This window comes from Chelon labrosus, assembly GCF_963514085.1.
Source record: "Chelon labrosus genome assembly, chromosome: 11".
In the NCBI taxonomy this organism is placed as follows: Eukaryota; Metazoa; Chordata; class Actinopteri; order Mugiliformes; family Mugilidae; genus Chelon; species Chelon labrosus.
In genome coordinates this window covers 8,407,153-8,431,750 of record NC_140344.1, presented here as the reverse complement: position 1 = coordinate 8,431,750, position 24,598 = coordinate 8,407,153, and the positions used below count along the sequence as shown (strand labels likewise).

The 24,598-nt window shown below is 40.8% G+C and overlaps 1 protein-coding gene across 2 annotated transcripts in view; it reads right to left on the bottom strand.

Moving 5' to 3' along the window:
- Positions 1 to 22,865, bottom strand: part of peak1 (pseudopodium-enriched atypical kinase 1) — a 110,671-nt gene extending 87,806 nt beyond the window's left edge. The window contains exons 1-2 of one of the 2 annotated variants that reach the window (XM_084555659.1): positions 22,655 to 22,865; positions 478 to 587 (exon numbers count right to left, since the gene is read on the bottom strand). The gene's annotated coding sequence lies outside the window, so the exon portion shown is untranslated. Of the gene's footprint in view, positions 1 to 477; positions 2,344 to 22,654 lie in introns of those variants that run through there. The other variant, XM_084555660.1, reaches the window with a different exon arrangement.
- Between the last annotated feature and the right edge of the window lie 1,733 nt (positions 22,866 to 24,598).

Below are 24,598 nucleotides of genomic sequence, written 5' to 3'. Positions count from 1 at the left end.
AGGCAAAGAGCTATCAAACATCAGCCTGAGCAGAAACTGAGACACACAATATGGCCTTCCGCTCTCTCTGTGCAAGCATGACTAACCCTTTGTGTAACAAACTAAGTCTACCCCAAACATATGTCAAGTCAGAGGTATCAGAATGAAAAACACATGAACACTAGTCTCTCTCCGGAGAGTGAGTCAGAAGATGATGATTTTTTTAGCCAAGTTTGGCCTTTTTAACAGCCAGCCTTGTTGTGGGAATGTTTCAGGCACTCGTATCTTACCGTTATGCTACTCTGTGGTGGTGTAATTTGTACAACCCAACATTACACATGTCTCAATGGCCTTTACATGCCCACAACAGAAACTGACAATAACTGGCAATCGTTGTCACATAGAAGGAGATCCTATAGCAGAGTGAAACATCAGTTCTAATATAATTAATTGTGCAACCCAGGCAGATAACAGCAGGAAACAGAAATCCTGACTTACCTGCTAGGCTATGTGGATCCCTGTTGCCTTCAGTGTTCTTTGGCTGAGAGCACCTGTACTTGTTGATTCATCCAAAGCCACTGGGCATCCTAAGGCTGCAGCTAATTTTCCTGCAGACAAATGAAGCAAGACACAAGAGAGAATATGTCAACATCATATTCCAATGAATTATCACTTCAGAGATTGCATAAATAAACTGACACAGACCATGTCAACATAAAGACCTCTAAAAGTATTCAATCTACATGCAGTACTAGTCAAACATTTGGACACACCTTCTCATGAAATGGTCTGTCTTTGCATTTACCATTTTCTACATCGTAGATTGATGTAAACACACCTTATGTGTAAGGGCTATTGGACTGAGAAGTTGAGTGATGGAGTGCTGCATCAGATGACCTGGCTTCAACAATCATCTGACCTAAACCCAAATGATTTCATGGTTTGGGATAAGTTCGCAGAATGAAGGCAATGCAGGCGACAAGGGTTAAACACCTCTGGGAACTCCATCCAGACTGCTGGAAACCAACACCTGATGACGACCTCATGAAGTTGACTGAGAGAATGCCAAGAGTGTTGAAAGCTGTTGTCAGAGCAAAAGGTGGCTTTATTCCTCTGTATTAATCTACAATGTAGAAAGTAATAAAAATAAAGAAAATAGAATGTGTGTCCAATCTTTTAAACACAGCAAACCATGGAAAAAGCAAGAAAACAACAAATGAAAGTCACAAGATCCCAACATTTGTAACTGCACAGACTGTACAAATTCCAAGTGAACCAACTACATATGAGCTAGCAAACAGTTTGTTTTGAACAGAGGAGAGGAAATGTACAGTTACCCACACCTTTATAAATGTTAATCTCTTGGTGGGAAATTGTCGTAAATTGTCCAGAAATCCTGGGCTATCTATGCCCACTGTGCTTAGAACAGGGGGGGAAATGACTTCATACAGCTCGACACAATAATTGGGGCTGTGTTACAGACCAATCTGTGACTTGCTGCTATACTCTGCTTTGAAGATCATGCAACCAAAACGTGCAATGACGCCAGCCTTTGAGAAACCTCCATGTGTTTGATGATGTGATTCTAAATTGTAATAAAAACATCCACCGTCACATGGGCCCATGCACACGGACACGGAAACCATGAATTGACCTTTAGGAGAAGGTAGGACTTAATCCAACACAGCTCAATGCAATAAACTGCATGAGCACATAATCCAAGATCCAGGAGAACAACTCCTCTTTAATAAATAAAAGGATTTTTTGTTGTATACAGGACACCGAGCTGAGAATATGTCTGACAAAAATACTGCTCCGTATTGATGTGATGAAAGTAATCTTCACAAACGTTCACATCGCCCAGCCTCAAATCCAGTGTGCATCGATAATACCAATAGTCTAACGAGCTATTCCAAACTCTTTCTCCTCAACACTGTCACGTCCCAATCGCCTTAAAAGCCATGAGTCAACAGAAATTAGACATAAACCACACCCCTGCCCTAAATTCATCCCTGCAGGCATGGCATTCTGGCTTCACCCTCTTATACTGTAGTCCAGTCAGGCAAGAAACCAAGCTATATATGGAATTGTTAGTGCTGAGCACAACTAGTGCCTCTAAACTATTAGAGCCAAGGGCTTAGAGGTGGGGAGTCTGTTTACACTGAGGGCTTTTTTATTTTTTGTTTCGAGAGGGTCCACTTGCTAAACATGACTCGGCTTTTAATGTTTAATCCAACACTAATATTGGCTCCCAGTGGATGGGGGGAGGTGAGCAGGGTCCGGCTGTGAGACCACATGCAGGTGTGACTGTTGTGCACAGGTCAATATTTGAGTGTGTACCCACATGTATTTGGTAAATATGTATAGCAGGATGTGGACTATCATTTCAATTAGTGAGTATTTTCTCAGCTTTATGCAACATTTGTAAAAGTAAACTCACTCTAATCAGCAGTCTAAAGAGATTACATTAAAAAAAAAACGGCAAATGATCACATCTTTGGACATTCAACCAGAGAATGTCAAAATCGAACAAACTTAATGTTATACGTCTGCATATTTTAGTCCATAAGTTAATAAGCTCATCAAACTCTTCAGTAGAGAATTGTAATGTTAAGTGTTATAGTAGTGGTTTATTCTTCCTAAGGGAGGCAGTTAAGATCATTCACAAGAGAAAACAAGAGACTGAGACACCAAAGTGACTATCAAGTTAAACTGAAAGTCTAAAATGCTCCACATTTTTTTTTTTATAAGTTTAATAAATATGAGCAGAGTCAGGTCAGTTCTCCCTAGGCTTCCCTGTACATCCAGATTTAGCCTTGACCACTTCCTTCCTCTAGCTCTAATTGGCAGTGCAGGGCAGTATATTTATGTAGGCAGATAGCTAAACAGCTCCATGTGTCTCTTTATGGCAGTTAAGCAATAATAATCAGGACAGATACAGAGCGGAGCGCACCAAGCTACTGCTACTGTGAAGCAGCCTGTTTTATTGCTTCCCAACAGCACCGTTGCAGTGTGCACCCACTCCTTGAGCCGTGCCTTTATTATAGTGGCTCCACAGGCATTCCCGATTTACAAGCTCCCATTATGACGCCATGATGGACGTCTATCGCGCATAAATTTAAGGAAGCGATCATCCTGAAACCAAAACCAAAAGTGTGAGTCGACCTGTCAAGATGCTGTAGCTGAGAGTGTAAGATTTTAAAGGTTCTGACGGGAATGTTGGACGACACGCATGTGCAATGGGCCTTTGATCTTCAACTCAAGCCAAGACAGATCCCTATGGGAAGGAAACGTGCCAAGCTCAACAGAACCTGAATCAAAGGCTTTGCATGACTCTAGCCCCCAAACCACATGTGACATTATCATACTTGGCTAGAAACATGTCATGTTTCAAAGACACTGCCATGCTAGCTTACTGCAGTCCCGTTCAGGCGAGACAGGCCTTGGTAAAGTATTTTGATATGAAGGAATATACAGTGCAGCTATTCCTGCTTCTAAGCTTGTAACTGTTAAGAGCTGCTTTTTGGACACGACGCAAAGTTTTATGCAAATAAACTTTGCAGACCACAAAACACAAGAATAGAAACGGTGCAGTCCTTCACATTCGCTAAGACGTTCTGCTGTCTTCGCGAAGTGCACAGATGTTTGTCCCTCTCAGGCATGAGCCTAGATTGGTTGTGTGTCCAGGCTAAGTAGGCTGGGAAGCCACAGGAGGGGCTGCTGACTGTTTGCAATGGTCCATGGAGCATGTCTTCAGGCCAAGACGCTGTTCCCAAGACAACAACAAGTTCACCATGACCTTTACACAAGTCTGGAAAGTTTCGATACTTCAGACACAGAAGGGAAAAGCTTCAGAATTCAAATCTACTTTCTATAATATCCAAAAATGAGTCAACCAACGCTCTGTTAATGTATGAGCATTCCAAGTAATTGTGAGTTCAACACCAGACCCATCAGCTCAAAAAAATGCAAAAAAACCCCAAACAAAGTCACTCGGTTTCTGTGATAAAAGGATTATGTCACGACTCAAGCATCTTTCAGACTAAGTAGGCTCTGACAAGCGACTGAGTAGATATACGGGAAAGACACTGCATATAATCCAAACAACCAAACAAATGACTGGAATGAAGAGCTATCCAATAGTACACTGACCATGATGTCACTACTGTGCATGTTGGAGCCAGGGCAGAAAAAGCATCAGATCCGATCCAAGAGCCAAAGTCTTGCATCACATTTAGATGGCACCAGACACTATATCTAAATATGTTTCAAACAGAAAAGGAGTCTGACGTCCCCTGGAAACATGTTACTTAACAAGAGCCCTTTTTAAAATCAAGTCTTTACAAGATGTGATTCCTATTTCTTCCTTCAGTAGTATTTATACATCTTCTCCATTTATGTTCCTCTAACTCACTAACTTACTTTTCTCCTCAATCTGTACTGTAGGCCCTCTGTTCAGCTCCCAGGGTGGGCAGCTGGCTCTACATCTGACATGACCGAGGACAAAAGGGAAACTCCAGATTGTCGTGGTGAGGGCAGCCACCCGTGGCAGCGCTCAGCGGGATTCCGGTTGTTTATGGTTGGCACTAATTACAGATCGGCAGACTCACCGAGCTCGAGAAACTTCAGCTGGTACAAAGAAAACAGAGCTGGTTTTGACAGAAAAGCACAGAGTGACCATTAAAACTGTCTCCACTTGCAGCAAGCCAGATAAAACATAAAGTGATTTAAACTCAGTAGGGTGGCTTAAAGACATCGCTCAGGATCAAGCTGGAAAACCCTGGGGAAGCCTATTAACATCTGTAAGAGCACCCTGAAGTGTGTTGTAGTCAGAGAATACTTATATGGAATTGAAAGTAAAACAGTAAAACAGACCAACCAACGTAGTCTAGAGGGAAGAGAGGGATCATGCTGATAAAAGAACACTCTACGTAATTTGTCAGAATTTACAAAAATCTATTTAGAGGTACTCATATCTCAAACATGAGCTACTCACACACCACCATTTCACAACATCTTGACAACTCTGTGAATGTAATTTCTATTCCGTGCAAAAAAAAAGGGGGGGGGGGGGGGGTTGAATTTGTGTCAATAATAGAAAGGACATAAAAAGTACATGCAGATATACAGTGAATGGAATGCCCTGCTATAAATGCTAAAACCTCAAAATGACAAGAAGTGGCTTCTGGAGGATTTGAACTGACTACCAGAACGGATTCAGGTGTGAGCCTTGCGACGGTGAGCAAATCAAATAGAGCGTTGGGTGAAATCCAGTGGTACTTTGAAATGTGCACTGTAAGGAATGTACAGTCCAAACAGAGCGGCCCACTGCTGAGCAATTAAACACTCAAGTATGTTACTCTTTCATGTCTCACTCCCGCTGGTTAGACTTCCCTGTTTTATTAAATGAAAACATCCTACCAGTAATATTTATATTTTGAACTTAAGCCACTAGATTCTATTACTATTAGTTACGTTTTTTGCAGAGGAGTGAGATGCATTTGGTCAAAATGCATAATATAGTACAGTGGTTCCTCATATAGAACGACACCAAACGCTGACTGTGCAACCACAAAGCTTTTGGTCACACAACACAAACTACATATTCACACCCTAAGACATACAGTCCATGTGCTGACCTCATTCTGTGTTTGACAGCTTTGCTCTGCCTGTTATTAGTCTTTATATCCCCTGAAGCTGTGAACTATGACTAATCTGTTTAATTAAAGCTCTTCATGATGAAAGTTAGATTAATACACATGTTCTCCTTTCTGTCATGCTTCTTCCACACTCAGCCTAATTCCTGCTTACACAGTCAAAGTAAATGAACATGTCTTACTTAACTAGCTGAGATGGGTTTCTATTAAAAGGAGAGTGTTGGAGAATGGAGGGTAGTGGGTAGAAGGGAAATACTTTTTGTAATCTATTCCCTTCATGCACAATTGAACTTGCTGGACCGTACATACACACATTAATATACAGTAGGTATGTCCTGATCGGTATCGGACCGATCAAGTGATCAGATTGGATTAGTATTGGGCTTCTGCCAATCCCAGTCTTTTATTTTAGGTCTGCCATCAAGAAAAATCACTTCCCTGCAGCATCAAAACATCTTATTTCCCTTTGTTGCCTGCAGGCAAAGATGCCAAAAAATCGAGGAAGAAGAGGAACCAAAATCATGTGACTAAACATATCTGCTGTGTGGAAGTATTTGTAAATCGTCACTGTGTTATTATAAAAAATAAATAAACAGAATACACCGGGTATACTGAGGCAAAGGTTACACTGAAACAACAACAAACACTGAACTCTGAGTTTAAATAAAGAGAAAAGTTTCCTGGAGACAACGGCAAAAGAAAAAAAAATAAATAAAGACGGTTTCGGCGTTAGACCAGGCCCTTTCTGCAGTACAGAACACAGGTTTTCTGAAGACAAGGTATGGGCTACCCTCTCCTTGCTACATTAGATATGACAGCGCTATTTATTGCCCTTAATACAGTCGCACGGTGCACACGTGGTGTAGGAGAATACAATAAAGATAAGAAAAACCTTAATGAATCTCCAGGGGAGGACATGTTGTTTATTCAGATAGGGACTTGGACTGGCCGATACTCAATATTAAAAGATCTGAATCGGATCGTGAGGGCAAAAACACTTGATCTGGACATCCCTAGTACAGTATGCCCAAGTTAATTTAATTTAAAAAAAATAATATTATAATAATAAAAATCAACTCATTTATAAAATGGATCAGTTTTTTAAAAGATATGCCTTTTCCTGCATCCCATCATTAGAACGGTCACTGCAACGAGGCATGTCATGCAGAACCAGTCTCACAATGAGATTAGGCCCAATGTGAGGGAAATTAAAACATGACAGAAGCTACAACACTGAGAGATGAGTTGGTCAAAAGCAAAGCGATGTGCAAGACATGCCATCTAGAGTAAAAATGGAGGGGAAACACCACAAATCTCTGAAACCAACAACAACAATCTTTTTCATATCTAAGCAAATTGCTTGAAAACTGAAATATCTAAATGAATCAACGCCGAATTCAATTACATCGCATTGGGACCTTGTGAATCAGAATCAAATTGATTCAGGAAATTGGCAGCGATACCTCAGGATACTGGCCAAACACCGTCAAGTGCGACAAATTTAAATCTCAAACATTGATCTTGATAAACTAGCTGGAAAGTTTCACAATGTCCCTGTAGAAGAACAAACAAGGAAGAGGCATCTCATTACTCTGTAACCTCTTAGATCACTCTCTTTTTACACTTCACAACAACCCATTCCACATTTTCAATGGCACATTAAACAGAAATGATTACATAAGCTGAGGGTGTTTAGTCCTCTCGAGTGCTCTTTCCACCTCAAAGGAGACGCTTAGCTTGTTCTGTTGCTAAAAAAACAAACAATCAGAGAAAGGGTTTCCTGTGATGTCTGCAGCCTCCCCATCACGTGTCGGTGCAGGTGTTACTCTAATACTCGCCCTGTGGGAGGAAGATGGGCTGGCACGAGGGACGGCTAAGCGTGCCAGAGTACGTATATGTTCTATATTTATATCCTATTTCAACTTCAGCAGAGAAAACAAACACTTTGAACATTTCAACTGAAACATCTCCGTGATGTGGATTAAAACACGAGAGAACCGAGGGAAAAACCATTTCTTATGTTTGAACGTCCTATCTTCAACTCAACTGATCTTAAAATATGCTGTCCCACATATAAAACAGTCTAAATAATGGAGCTTGTTGTGCTGTATCGTGTTTGCCCGTCTCATGCTCATTGGCTAGCTTGTGCACCAGCCTCTGTTCCTGTCAGTCAACAGTCCTCTGGATCATAGCGCTCCCAACTCCTCCTCTTCTTCTTTTTCTTCTTCTTCTCCCTTCCATGTCCCAAATCTTGTGGCTGAATGCCAATATCTAGGCAGGACACCCACCTGCTGTCACACGCTCAAGTCTCACAAGCAAACAGTCAAAAACAAAGTCTACAAATGTGCTCCTCTTATCTAAATAAGGACTACCATTTCTTCTTTCCTCAAAGTGCTACATGCTTTCTTTCACACCATTCTCAGACAGACGCATCACATTTGTCTAACCTCAGACGGACGTTTAGCCAGGAGCCCCCGTGAGCCTGCCAACACTGATATAGCTGTGGTATGGGCCGGGGTGTGGGCCAGGGTCTGGAGGAATGGGAGTGTTTGTTTTCTTGCCATTTCGATCTTCATGTGATCCAGATCGTGTCACCGCACCAAACAACAAGCATGGCACTATTATTGCTAATGAGATCACAGCATGGAAAGCTCTGTGTGTGACAGAGAGTGAAAGGAGGGTCTGTGTGTTAAACAGGTAATTTGAGATGTGGCCTCGCTCAGCTGGGTGACATGGAAATGGGGTGAGTCTGCAAATTTAATTTGAGCAGCACCAACGGGATTATTTGTGGAAAATGAGTGTTGCTGTGTCAGGGAAGGTCAATCTGCGGATGTTTGTTTACAAGCGGTGAGGTGGTGAATGCTGGGGGGCATTTTCAACGTGAACAGTGGATAATGTCTTAACCACCTTGGAATGCCAGGTGAAACATAAGATGTGACTGTTCTTCTCTTGGCCAATAAATGTCTTGTTCCCGCTGCAGCTTTTGAGCTGTTTTCAATTCTATTCAATCCAGACGTAATGTCTCTTCTCACTTCTACAGAACCAAGGACAGTCGTCTTTGGGCAAGGCATAGCTGTACCACTGAGACTGACACTCTTTTAAAAATGAAAAGCTTTGTAAGTGAGCAATTATTTACAATTGCAATTGAACTCCCACTGGAATTACACTAAAGCAGGACTGGGGTTACAGGAGTTATGGACTGATTTATCCCCAAATTCACCTCTCCCAAAGAAATCCAGTATGGGTCTTGATCGGTACAAAGGAGACAATTGAGGATACAAAGCATCTCTCATTGGATATCTCTCATTTTCACATCCTTTGCTGGGTTACAAAGTAAGTTACATCAAGTTTCTCTTCTTCTGCTGCAGCTTCTTCTTCTGGTGATTAGCAATCCAGCTCGCAGGTTCAGAACTGCCACCCACCAGACTGGATTGTGGATCAGTAGAGCAAAGCAAAGTTCTTACACCACAGTGTATTCTGTTAACATCAGCTTCCCGTGAGATCATGTGGTGTGGTGCATTAAATGTTCCCTGATGTGGCACAACAATTTAAATAACAACATGCAGTGTGTGTTTCACCATTATTTTTAAATACTTTAGTATGTGCACATTTGCACATTTGAGATACAGAGAAGATTAGAATATATTTTTCTTTCCTGAACAGAGTTGTGATGCAACCTGATTCCAAAATGAGGCGGGATTTAAAAACTTCTGAAGTCTGAGCCCAGCTTTAGTCAATTGCTATTTTATTCGGCACAATAACCCAAATATAATGCAGTCTAATACGGCAGTCTTGTTGAATTAATGTTCATTCTATAATCCAAAAGTGGAAAAAACCCAAACAAAACAGAGTTTGAAAGCTTCAAGTCTAAAACTGATAGTTTTGCAAGACTGCAACTAAATTGTTAAGGGTTGCAACATGTTTTGTTTGAAAATTCTAATCTTTGCAAATATTATTTTCTCTTTCTTCACAAGTTCAGCACTATTCAGCATCCATGTCTGTTGCATGCACTTCTTGTTTGCAGCCAGACAACACAGTGCCATCCATCCTGTCAGCATACTCTGTGCTGGTCGGTCATAGGCAGAGCAGTCCAACAATAACCTTCGAAATAAAACATAGAATTAAACTGTACAAATGATCCTGTACAAAAAGTAATGAACAGGTTAAGACCAATGTCTCCACCTCCAGGATCCCAGCTTTTTATTAGAGGTTATATTAGTTTTAAACCAGAGCTCACCATTTACAAGGTTTCAAATGTGGAAAACAAAGAAGAGAACAGTGACAAATTAAAAAAACACATAAGAAAGCGTGATGCAGATGAGAAGAGGGATAACTAAAACTGTGTCAAAGTTAGTTTCATTTCTGCAAAACCTTTTCTAAACTATACTTCAAGCTTTCATGCCCAAAGTTTCTCCAATTATTGCATGATCCTATAGAGTCCTGTTATACGTCGAAAGCTATTGAACTGGAATCCATTATACAGAGAAGTCATTCTGTTTAGCCGACTCTCATTTATACAAATAGGTTGGGTAAAATAATAGCCTTTGTGGGTACAATGCAATATAATAAAGCTGCACCACAAACTCCCACGTCTAAAATGAACACCACTCACAAAATACTGAACATTATGACCTTCATGAACGTACCATATGGCAGGACTGTTGTATTAGACTGCATTAGTTCTAGCTAAACGTGTCCATTAATCTGTCAACTGTGTAAACTGTCATGAACAAATTGTATTTATGGGCTTGAACAACAGACAGTAAAGCTACGCATGTATCAATCCAACATAACTAGCATTTTCAGTTTAATCCAACAATGGATGGAATTTTCATAACACTGAAAAAAACACATAAACACAGACTTACTGGCAATCAAGTACCTTAACAAGGTGTTTCCAATACTGCACTATACACCGATCAGGCATAACATTATGACCACTGACAGGAGAAGCAAATAACATTGACCATCTCGTGACAATACAATGTTCTGCTGGGAAACTTTTGGACCTGGCTGGATGTTACGTAGACATGTAGCACCCACATAGACCAGACCAGACACCCCCACCCCATAGTAATGACACTCCTTGATGGCAGCAGCCATCCCCAGCAGGATGTAGGGTAAAACAGACACACACAAAAATTGTTTAGGAACAACTCAAAAAACACGAAAAACAGCACAAGGTGTTGACCTGGCCTCCAAATTCATCTACTAGATCCCAAACTGATCAAGTATCTGTGGAATGATCAACAGAAGCCCCTCCCCTCAACCCATAGGACCCAAAGGCCCCCACTAAAAACATTCTGTTGCCAGACACCACAGGACACCCTCAGAAGGCATATGTCCATTCCCGGATGAGTCACAACTGTTTTGGTGGCACAAGGGAGACCTACACAATGTTAGGAATACCAATACTATCAGGTTTGTGGTTTAAGTTGCATCGCATGGTACAATAATTGTGATTAGATAGTAGCCACACTGTACTGCCACAATAAATTCCTATTAGCCACTAGCCTGGGTGTTCCCATACTGCTTTGCGCGCGATTTCATTCTCGCTGCAAAAGCAGTCTGGAAACCATCGCCCATATTTTCTCCTGAGATAGGGAACCAATCACAGAACGGGGGGGGCAGCAAGACGATGACGACGTCTATGCGCGACACCGAAGCTTGTAGTGCGTTAATCCAACATGGCAGCGGACCTAACGTTACCGTTCGATGCAGCCTTAGACAGTGTTTTAAGTAGCTTAGAACGCAAGTTTATTTTAAAAAAAAGAGCAACGTTTGGCGTTGAAAGACTTCATTGCCAAGAAGGATGTGTTTGCTCTGCTACCAACAGGCTTTGGCTATGAATCGCGCGCAAGGCAGCATGGGAATTACCAGGCGCATTTGATAGACATTCGTAGCGCCCAATAAGCGGCTCTAGGCATTTGTAAAACCACGCCTCAAATACGAGAAAATAAACACGTAGTTTCCAGACCAGCATCTCATTGAGATGTGCAGTCGCGTCAGCCAGGCTAATTAGCCACTGCAGTTAAACTAATACAATGTTCCTCACTGCACAAATTGGCTAAAGTACCTGAAGCTACATGCGTATTAAAGTTGCCCGAGTTAATCATTGAATCAGGGCAAGATTAGAAAAAAAGAGGTCTTACTGTAAGAGAAAGAAATTTACATTTGGATGGAAATAAATGAGTCATGGTGACCTAGTTAAGAATCCAGAATAGTGGGGGACTTTTTTTTTTTTTTTATTGTTTTTGCAATGTCAGGAAGAGCCATTAACAAGTGTGGATTTGCAGCGAGGCACCCCACCCACCGCCTCCATCCATCTCATTAGAAATTTATGAGACTAGAATTTAAAGAGAACATTCATGCAATAAGAACGTTCTGCAAAATCAAAGACATTTCTGCACAAAAAGTCATGTAACCGATAGCCTCTTATATACCTAACGAAGCTAGAGACTCCAAAATCCTACCTCGTCCACTGGTGCATCCGTATAAAGTGTAAGATAGTCCTGAGGCACGTATGTAAGTAGTCCTTATTCAGGCTTGTAATGTCCAGCAGCAGGCACAGCTCATGTTCACCGCTATGGTAAACAAGTCCAACAGCAGCAAGGTATGTCTGAGAGATTTCAGCACAACACGTAGCAAGTTATTTTAAGATGCAGGGTGAGTCCAGGAGAGTTAGCGAGGTTAAAACTTAGCCAACAGTGCTCTTAACACATTTCAGTTGGCCAGAACTGTTTTGGCATCGCTGTAGCTGCAGCCACTCAGGGAGGCTTTGTCCTAACACAAACAAATACTTGTGCAGATACATCACCACAGATTGATCCTGCAAGAGGAGATTATCATTCCTTATATGGAGTTCAGTATCAAGGCAGTTAAATTTAGAGATCATGTAACACTTTTAAAGACAGAAAAAAAGTGGAGCACAAGCACAAAAATGGAGAGAGATGCATGTTCTCTCTCAGCAGGCGTCGCGAGGAGAGTTTCTGCTTCCCCATTCGGTAACATTTGTCCAGTGTAACAGTCAGAAAGTCAGACTTTCTGTCAGAGCGAATCCCCTAGAGCAGCAGTCACAAGGCCGGAATGATGCCAACACTCTCCTAGATCAAAAGCAAAGCTGAGAAACACTGTTGATGCATTGGGATATTTTTCAGCTGTTCCACAGAGATACATGGTGATAGTGTTGCAAATGTAAAGTGTGCATATGCAGGTGTGTGCTCAAAAGCACGTGACTGCATGTCACTTTCTTTGTAGTGTTAAAAGTACATGTTATGTAATGTATTTGCAATTAATAGTTATTTGCTTTTACCCATTATGGGTGTGTGGAGGGAAAAAAATCAATTCAAGAATTACAGCCTTGATCTTCTTTTGAATCAATTCACAAATGCTAAAAATGGATTTTTATGACGACATTACTTACTAATGTTATGCTGACCAACGGAAAGGCAGAGCTCAGCCGAGAGGGCACAGCACAGCACAAACTGCATACTTTATTTTGTAGATCATCTTATGTTGACCTACAATGTAACAACTTTGTGATTTTAATGAGCCGATGATAGGCTTTGCTAGGCAATGACTTTTACCGCAGCACAAAGCTAAAAGTTAAATTACTTTCTTCTCTCAAAGAAAGATGACGGCTTGATTTAAATTCAAAAAATAATTTAAAATAGGAACGAACTGCATACTATATTGACACATCAAAACCAGTCCTCTTAACTGTTGTGTTTTACTTGCAGCTTAGTAAGGAAAGGAGAGGAGTCGGTTTGGCACAAAGTGAATGAAGTACGAAGCCAAAATATTTAGAGTCCCTCTTTCTTTGAATTGAGTAAAGATCCACTATGAATTCAGAATAATGTCTGGATTGAGTTGTGACTCCAAGAATCGTAATCAAATTGTTAGATTGCCTGAAATTCCCAGCCCTAATGTCCACCCACACCCAGATTTAATCACCAGATATGCAGAACTGTGGGATGGAGCCTGAAGGCAGCATGCTTCAAAATGAAACTGGAGACTGGATTCATCTGGGGGATTTTGATCTCACACCACATATTGTTAGCTCTTTTTTGGCCATCTTCTATTCCTGCCTCAGGCGCTCAGAGCTGTGCTGGTTCTCATGATGAGGTTTTAGGAGGTAGGATTTCCAAACTCCAAAGGAGATTTTGTATTCAGATTTTACTTATATACAGACACTTGTCCCACATTTTATGGTGATAAAGGAAGAAAAGATTATCCTCTTGAAACATCAGTTTTAGAGCAAAATATTAAATGTCAGAAATGGAAAAAAAAGATACATTATGCATGCCTTGTTGTTTTGGGACAAATATCCACCAGTGCATAAAAATATTAGGATAATGGTCCCGGGTTTCTCATTTTGGATACTTCCATGTGGTTCACTGAGTAAGTATTTGCATAGATTTCAACATGGAAGAGTTGTTTCAAGCTGTACATAGCCAGTTCTGCACTCACAGGAAATGACTATAGCAACATTTGACGAGCTGACCTTCCAGGCTAATTTCTAGTAAATGAATTTTGCGCTACCTAACCATCGCACACTGCAAAATCAGCCCAATAAACAATCATTTTTACAAGTTTGAGAATTTACTGGTGATTCCTCTCCATATAGTGATCATAACATAATATAATATGGCAACCACTTTCACATACACTTTCTGACATCAAGCATACGTCATGTAGCCATACTTGTCAATGTGAATGCAATTATTCAACAATAACTGGCAACTTTAAATATGGAAGAACACCGTTTTTAATCAGGGGGAGAGATCAGGGGTGAGATGAGTTTGAAATTATAGGTGGTTTTGATGATCAGTCTAATAAACTGATTTATTAGACTGGTGAAATTTTGTCACCAGTCTAATAAATCAGTGATTGTGACCCATCTTGAATTACAAGCTAGTTGCTCTCCCAGTTTCAGTCCACATAGGAGCTGCTTTAGCCCGTGTGCCACAACGATGTAACTTTATACTAACTGTTAAAAGGGAAACACGATATTTAGCAAACGTGTTGTTGATGCAGATACTTTTTGCTGAATGAGTATGTGCAGAACAAAGTGTACAAGGGCATTCAAAGGAGGTTTTATTAGTTCAACCTCGCCAGGGACTAATTGTTTTATCAGACAGAGGCTAACAAACTGCCTAGACATACTAATTCTTACAAACTTATTAGTAACAATTAGCCCTGATACAACTCTCCGGAGTTAATGAGTGTGGATACATGCAATTTAGTCTTCATCAGAGTGGTATCAATGAACGCGACAGTAACAATGTCTGTGTAAGACGACTCAATTTGTCTGACTGACACAGCTTGTTAATGTCACCAAAAGCCAAAAGAAAATCTCTCTGTATGTTACACTCTGTAGCATATTTATAAAAGGCTAGTCAAGCTCCCCACTGCTGCATTCTTTAAAAAGTAAGAACTCTTTAGTGTTGTTAAAAGCAAAATGCCCTTGGGATATATAAAGTCTGTTAAAGGCTACAGCCACAACATCACTTATTATTCAGTCTACTGCTCTGTTAGTTGGTGGGAGCCTGAGAAATAGCAGAACATATCAAGCCTGGAATGCAGCGTAGCTGGAAAAGACCCCTCAGATGAAGCCTTTGGTTTCAGGGTCAGAGAGTCTACTTGAGGCCAGAGTGCATACACAGTGTGTGAACAGCCAAGCACAAGCAACACAAATTTGCCAAGGCTCTAGTATTTAATATGGTTATGAGAAGTCTCAATAAAATGAGTGAGCCGACTTTGTCTTTGGCCAAAACACACTATTTTCACATCAGAAATATTCAAACTCAATGAATGTTGGCGTGAGTTTTGAGGATGGTCTCCAAGCCAGCATGAAATCCTTGAGTGGTTTGAGACAATAGTTCAACTTCTGGTCATTCAATGTGAAAATTGGTATAGCATTCATGTTCTATGCTGCTATGTTAGCTTCCCTTAGGCTTTTCACTGACCAAAAGCAACAGCTAACGTAATCTCTGACTTGATCCACATCAATCAGCTATTAAGTAGACATTAACAAGGCATGGTGGGGCTTTTTACAAGCACAGAGACAGGTGAGAGGTCTGGAAGACATCAACAATAAAAGGGCCTTACGTCAGGGTCCTGGTTTGGCCTTTTTGCTTTATGGACCCCACAGGATGATGATGATGATGATGATGTTAGGAGTCTAACCCCCACCCACTATCAAGTTCAGAAGGAGAATATTTGACATCATTAATTCACAGCGTCCAGCAGCTTTAGCCCATTAAGTCAGTTTGCAATAGGCTGAATAGCTGAACTCCTGGCCTGTGAGGAGGAGACATACCTCTAAATCACACACTTTGGTGAAAGGACAAAGTTTGACAGCTTTTAGACACAGTAAAGTCATTAGAGTCATAACCCATGCTCCTAGTCCTCATTTGTATGCATCAGAAAACAAGTGTAGCACAGAGGCTAACTGGAATACTGCATCAGGAAAAACTGTAACAAACGTAACCACCTACCATGCATTACTTAGGTGAATAAAATAGGCCATATAGGAACATCTGTACTGCAAGCGACTGATTCATAGTTTCATATGCATCAATGCTAAATAATAACTTCAACTCAGCTAACAGCTCATTAGACTTACATTTTCAAGGTCAGCACCCAGCTTACTACTTATCTACCAAGCTGTAGCCTTCAGTTTCTCCGATAATCACTAATGTTTACAAAGTCAACATGCCTTTAAAGGTTAAACAGGAATATTTTAACAATGAATAAATGGAATGGCAACAGAAAAAAACAAGCTGACACAGTAAAGATTAGAAACACAAAAATGTGCAAATGAGCTTCTAAATGACAGCTTGACTGTTGACTGTAACTCAGATTTTGCTGGTTCTTTAGTAATATGCATAGCATAGGAACAAATTTTTGCCAGATTTATAAAAGCCCCTGTCCGGCTTTACTCGTTCAATGCATGTTTGTCAATAAGTACCACTAACACATCAGTATGCAAACTCAAAAACGGAGAAATGGAATCTCACAGCTCTTAGACGAGAGAAGCTGCCTCCTGGCTTGATACAAGATCGAAGTGTTGCTTTAATCTGCTCCTTAATCACACACCGTCTTCCAACTAGAGACTCACGAATCTGATGTTTTGTCACATGGAATAAATGAGAACTCGAGTAAAGAACTCAAACTTCAACTTGATCTATTCCTCAGTTAAAAAACGAAAGTGCCTGATGAAGGAATATATATGTTCTAAAAAAAATGTTGTCAATCGAAAGTTATAAGAATCTACAGGATGTTTTTGCAGTCCACTGGACTAGAAGAGGTCCAGTGGACTGCTTTAATTTGTTCTGACATCTACCCACCTGCATGACTCAGATGACATTATACTGACTTTTTGTAGGTGCAATGTTATTGCCTGATAGCTGTAAAATGTGCCTGGTATAAGCCACGACCTGAAGATGCCAACACAAATTATATCAAGTCCTAAAACAAAAAGCAACTGGGCACCTGTTCTGCCATGATTACAGACAGAGCTGATGTTTTTGGAGATGGCTTCCAGCCCAAACTGCACTTTATCAGGCTCCACTGACCTTCTAAAACCTGTGTGTGTTTTGTCTAAGGGACGACAACATGACCAGATGCCTGATGGAGTTAAAGGGGAACAATGTTGTTCATCACAAAGAGTGTGACATTTGGAAATAATGTAGTGGGATTGAACTTTGTGCAGCTGAAGTTCTCAACTTGGAGAAACAAAACTAATATTAAGACACAAAAAATGATGTTTTTCACAAACCTGTTGCTTAGGAAGGGCCAGGCTTTGAATCAAATGACAGACATCTTAGCACCAAAGCTTTTGTTCACTTTATACAGGTATGAGCTGTGAAAAAAAGTGCTGCCTTTTTATCCACTGACAAGCTAACTTTACTGCAAGTACCTGTAGCTTCAGTCTGGCTTACTTGACTAAGGAGGAATACACAGCTTGCATTAACATGTGTGTTTGGATACTGATAGGATATTAATATCAAATGTAACTGGCGTCCACACATGTGCACAGGGACAACCTCAAGTGGGCTACGAATATGAATAAGTATATGTGGTTAAATAACAGTAAAAATACTCATTTCATTTCATGTAAATGTCTTGCCTTACACATGTTACTTAAGTAAAAGTATGTCGGCATAATGAGGCAAGTAATTTATATATCTAGTTTATTTTTATAGCACATGACTAAAGTACTGCACACAAAGACAGGCATCAAAACATGTGCAAAGAGCAAGAGTAGAAAACTACATAAAAAACTGACCATTTGTAAAATAAACTTACAAGATGAATTTCACTGTTGTTGCTAGTTGTGGTAAAGCTCATGTTTAACTATTGTGTGTGATTACTTTTGTAAGATCAAATTGTTGTAAACAGACAATTTAGTTACCAAGAGGCCAAAGTGACTGAAGCGGAAAGTGCTGTGAAAATAAAATATTTGATAGTACTTACATCCCACCACGGCCAATTTCCCCTGACTTCACAAAGATATCAGACACGAAAGTGGATGAATATGAACGTTTCATGGATTCGGTTGTAAATTTGTCAGAGAGAAGGCCAAAATATGTAGCTCACGATAAAAATAAATGTATATTAAAACCTGCAGTAATAGGATTTGAATCTAGTTTCAATTCTACTGTCTAACAACTGGAACTCCTTCCTACGCCCCCGAACCTCCAGGTCACACCTGTTACCTAGCTCAAGCCTTAGTTCAGGGCAAGGGGGAGAGGCCATGGGTCACGGTGTCACATAACACTTCCTTCACAGATCTCTTTCAGAGTCCAGGCATATACACATACATTCTGTCAGCTGGGTAATTACCTAGTATTTACTGTATGTTGAGTGTCGGCTTTGATTAATCCCAACTACGGGAGCAGTTTCTGACGAGTACGCGCTGCTTTTAATCGTATAATCGCTCAAATAATCAGACTAAATCTCTGTTGGCCTTACTGGATGAAAATATAAACAAGAATAATACAGTGACATACAGTATATTGAAATGGCAGCCTTAGGTCGAGAGAGGAAATTTGTAAACGTTGACTTTTTTTCTACCACTTTAAATTCAGGAAAGGCTTTGTAGAATTAAATGTAGGAGGATGCTGTGTAATTTCACAACACTGGAGTAGATTAAAGCATGCAGTCACACATACTTTAATTAAATAAACGTATTCAAAAGCAGCAGGACACCTTAGTCAAAGCTAATGTTACTTAAATTCCATGCAAAGATATACAACAGCGTTAAAGCCAAAACCCCCGGTGTACACAAACATCTAAAGCATCATGCTCTACTTTGTTGCCAATAATTGCAACTGAACGTCATCAGTGCTTTCAGGGTGCTATGTAGAGTAATAATGTTTAAAGAGGGCTGCGCCAAACACAATTTTGCAAATTTTGGCTGAGATGGACAATATAGCACTGCAACACATGTCTTTGGGTTTTATGAATTATTTTTAAGGATTCTATTAATGTGCAGGTGTCCTAGCAGTGCACATTTCTACAATGTGTATTATAACCGTTTCACTGACACATGTAATTCATGAAGACCGGACAACGGACATTAGCCAAGTATGCTTGCTGCTGGTCTCAGTTTCCTACAAAGTCAAATAATGCAAGAGAGAATGATTTACAACATTCAGGGGCCTTTTCATGTGTGGCGTTGCAGGATGGTATTCCAGTTTCAAATTGCGTATTCGGCGCTCTGCCTTTGACTCTGCATTTGAAAGCGTTCCCGCACAGCTGAGATTTTCAACGCAGTTGTCTCATCTTTAACAGATACGGTAAACTAAAGCGCCGCAGCCTGATGGCAAATGTCAGGTGCCCAAGGTAACATGGTATATGTTCACACATTTAACATTTCAATCAAAAAGCTATGTGCAAAATGTATTTGGCACTTCACAGAACAAGAGGCACAGGTTTTTTTTTTTTTGTGGAAACATTGTTTTAAACATGTGCTGCATCATAACACTGCAGGATAGCTGACAAGATATGACTTCCATCCAAAAAGCAACAGTCCCTCACTGATCTCTTCCATCACACAGGCACATTAAGTAGTGACTTTGTGTCTATTAAAAAAAATGAATTAGTGTTTTCTCCAGTTTGTGTATGGGCTACAAACCACTGTGAGCTGCCAGAGTAAAGCACTTTTTCTTAAAAACAGCATTTTTTTTTTCTCCTTAACTCCTTAGTGTCCCTGTAAAATGTCTGAGAATGGAAAACCCAAAAAGTTGTCAGATGTTTATCAGAACCAAAGGCTGTGACCCAAAAGCAGAGGTAAGTATTGAACCTATGGCTAACTGTACTGTTGAATCCATAATGCCCAATGAAAACATGCACTTGATTAAAAAAGAAATAAAAATAATGCTCAGTTCATCTGAAGCTGTGCAGATCCTAAATGAGAAATAATTTTCATTTCAATTTGCAATACGAAGGGACAGATTTTTGACGTCTCACTGCACAGCTACACTACCATAAGCCTCCAACATGCCAATGACATCCAATAGTAACAGAAACGTAATTTATGTCACCTCTCTCCTAATGCATCGCTGTGGTAGCTTAGATCCAGCCGTATAGAACGGTGAAAGGCTAATAAAATGTTTTGACTGTTCCCAAAAAATGCCAAATGTCACGAGACGTTCTGTTCATTTCAGCATACAACAATACGGATTGTCAGACCTTATCAGTCAAACGCACGAGGATTTGCATCACAAAACCTTGCTGTGAAGCAGAAACGCCAAATTAACCACAAAACACTATCTTCCTGTTGCTCACCACAAAGAATGCCAGGTATGTTCACAATTCAGGAATGCAGGAAACTATCCAACAAATATTTGTGCCACACATTTTCGAGGACGTGCATCCGCAGGTCGCTTATCAGGAGGCAAATCTGAAATTTCGACCTCCCCCCTCGACTGCTTTAAGCAGGTGAAGAAGTAACAATGTCAGACGCCCACCTTTGTTGACACTGTCAACTCACCAGCTGTAATGAAAACAAGAGGAAGGGAGCAAGTAAAAACAAGAACCAACAACAACAGTCCCACATGAATGCACAAAGAAGAGCTCATTTATCCAGAGCGGTACTGTGCTTCAACTTTCACTGGCCTGAACTTGCGACACTGAAGCCAAAGAATGTTTCACTTTCTCAAATATATTCTCCTAATAAACAAACACGCTCTGTATTTCTGTTTGCAAAAAAGTGCAGAAAACTGCAGATTTCAGCACACAGTACAATTAGTATTTTGAAAGTCTTCCACGCCGATGTCCACTGACAGATCTGGGTCTGATCCGTGCGTGTATGATTTTGTAGCGGGGGGGAAAAAAAGGATTAGCAGTCGAGAAGGCACCTGAGACGACAGATGTCGACAGGCCCAAATACCACTGTTAAAATATGATAACGACTCTCTTCCAACCTCATATTTGCTCATTTTTGACAGGCGCACGTTAACATTTAATTCCTGCCATTCTATGTCTGAGGCTTGATGCTCAGTCTCCGGTTATGGGGGCAATAATTGGCAAGGTCGTTTTTTTCTTTTTTCTTTTTTTCTTTTAAATGAAACGTGGTGCGGTGGTGTGGTACTGTGTGATATTCAGTGCCGCGGGCTGTAATTTTATGCTTTTGATTTACAGGGGAAGAGAGAGGCCGTATTCAAACCACAGCTTAGATTATAATAAAAATTAGTGGGATGAAGACAACAGCAGCTAATATGAGAAATACACAAATGGCTTGCCACAGGGACAATACCCACACTTGCCATTGTTCATTAGGTACACTACTGAAAACGACTGCAACAGTCCTGCCTCTAAATCTCCCTTCATGACTGTTATATTGTTCAGTTCGTGTTGAAACAGCGTCAGAAAGGTGGTAATTCAACTGTGTGATCGTTCTGAAGGACGTAGTTTGTTAAACTGGACTGAATTAAACACTAAAGTGTTGCTGTTATTTAGCCATAGCCCACTGACTAAAACGAGATTGTGAAAATAATTTGGTGTTGTATGCCATAATCATCATGGAGCTAAGATTTAGTGCAGGACAGTTCTATTACAATGCATCTGCTAGAGTATCTAATGAACCGGCAAGTGAGTGAATATGTGATTTATTTATTTATTTATCTTTTGGAAAATGGGTCAGCCTGGTGTTAATAACCAAGAGGAATAAGGAGGAAAAGACAGGATGCATCACTACCACTTTTTACAGTGCTGGGGGGGCAATTACACCGCCAAACAAATATTTGAATGTATTTATTTTGGAGTAAAAAAACTAAGGGACACTAAATGTATCTGTCCCTTGGTGACAACAGAGTGTACACAATAGTCTAAATCAATGTCTGCAGGCATGGGAGGATCGATGCTGGGGACAGAGAGACACCCTCTCTCCACTCAGCCCCGTCCATTAGCACATGACATCAACATTTACGGGGGCGACATGTCTCTCAGATGAAGCCATCTCCCCCCTGGAAGACCCCTGGTGGTCCCCGAACCGCTGCTTGTTTGGCCAGCAGAGCCGCCTTACCCATTTTGTAAACACAGACAAGTTGTGTTCTGTCGCGGGCTCGCCTCCAAACCAGGTGTGTGCTAAAGTTAAGTTTCGAGCTAAGGCAAACACGCGCAGCATCAATTTAGGTGAACAAACTGCGCTGCGGCTCGGTGTTTTATTTATTTAGCCCTCACTCCTTCCAAGTTGTGACAGCGGCGGCAGCAGTTGCGTTGCAGCGTTACGGAGTCAGCGCGCAGCCCGGGATTAGCTCCCAGTCAGCCCGGTGTAGCCCGACAGCGGATAGCAAACTTCTCCGCTGTCTCCACATCCCCGGACCGCGAGCTGCGTTAAGTGTGACATGTAGCGCTAACAACACGGAGCCGCTAGCTTATTCACAAAGACACGACATTCCCCCGCTACACAAAACTGCTCAACTTGGCGGCCGAGGGGAAACTGACGAGACTTGTGGCTGAAGTGAGACACTTTCAATTTGGGAAACCTTTAGCTAACTTTTCCTTACCTTTCAGGCGCCGAGTGTCTTCCCGTCGACTCTACGGCTTCTCGGCAGCCATAAATCCCGAGTTTGACAACGTCGTCCTCGGCAGGGAAAACGAAAAATCCGAGCGTGTGTAGCGCAACTCTTGCGAGTGTCAGTGATTTTTTTTTTTCCGCACACGGCTCCTCTTCTCTTCTCTGCGTGGCTCCGGCGACAGCCGCTGCAGTTTTTTCCACCAGCCTGCCGCGGGAGCGAGCGCACTGGGATACTGGGCTGGCCAGAGCGCCGCGTGGACGCGCAATTTACAAGGGACGCCGAACTGAGTGTGTGACTGTGAAAAGTTATTTGCTGTGTAATAGACAGCATATACATTTTAATGTAACAGCCCTGCGCTAGAGCTCAGCTTATGCTGGTCAGCATTTGTTTAAAATAACTTTGTTTTCATTTCAAATATTAAAATGGCTTGTGTCACACTGACGTTTGTTTCTATTATTTCGGCAAACCCCTTGTAGTCAACGGAATGAACAACAACAACAAAAACAATAATAATTTTGGTGTTACGTTATTCCACGTGTATTTCTCCAGTTTGTAAATTCCTCTGGGTATTCTGTGTCATAATATATTATAGCACAAGTAGTTTCAGTTGTAAAAGTACTGTTGTAGTAGTTGTAATAGTAGTAGAAGTAGTTAGTTATTATCTGTGTGCAATGGATATATATGTTGCATAAAGCCATTTTAGACCTCTGTATATTTTTATTAACATGTGGAAGGGGTGACCATAAACACAACTTACATATCAGCGGGAACTGCTTTACTAATTTATTTGACAGCTATTGTAATTTTGTATATTCAGATTCATAAACATCAATTTCTACGTGTGCAGATAATGAAAATGTCAGTGACAATGATAGTCTTGTAGTGTTGTTGTGACATTAGTATATTACAGTGTTCTTTCTGTTAATTCCTATAAAGCCCCTTTCTCTGACGGTAGGTCACGATGCCACTCTTCAAAGCACAAATCAATTTCAAGTGCTTCTAATTAGAATTCAAACCCCCTGTTTGTCTGAAAAAGGCCGCTAATATCAGGAGATATTAGGAAAAAAAACAAAGAGTCGCGGCACAAAGCCACGGTGACTCTTGTGCCTGTGACCGTAATTAAAAAGCGTTGAGTGCAGTCACTGAGTCCTTCACTGACATAATGCTTCTCAGGAGGGATAATGACCTCTGGAAAAAAAAGGAAATCCCCTCCTCTTGCTGCATTCGGGTTCCTTTTGGAATTATCCAAGTCAGAACTAAAAGTTAAGAGCACATGGGAACAAGCTTAAGTGGTAAACGGGAATTAACATCTTTCCTTCAAATTTGCCCACATGGCACCAAAGTGTTACTATTATGTTAGGATATAAAACTGTGATGTTATTATGAAATTCATCTGGTATTTTTGCACAGAAATGTGAGACCAGTTTGAAAGTTGTAACATCCGTCACTCTGGTCTTTTATATGATTGAGGAAAAAGTAGATTAAAGAGTTCCAAAATGTGTTTCAGATGTTGCAACAGGTTCATCTGGATACGAACATAACATCTTCATACTGAGAACTTGCATATAAGGGTTTTTGAGGAGAACCTGAAGGCAACACACTTTGAGAGGAGAAGGAGGAGAAGGAGCTGAGCCAGAGGTTGACATGATTCAGTTTTTTTTTTACACATTCCAGACATTATTTCCTCCTCCTCGCTGCCCAGGTCGAGGGCACTGAGGCCAAGGATTTTCCAGAGCTGGGGGAGATGGAGTCAATGACGGATTAAGGAAGAGGAAGGATGACTCTCATTTTCCTCTTTCGCCTTGCCTAGAGAAATGTTCTCCTTCTCTGGCTGAATTAATGAGCAGGAAGCCTATTGTTATACATTTGATTGCTCTGGGTCTTGTGTAGTTTGAGTCCCATGCAGCACTCTATATGTTTTTCAGAACGTTA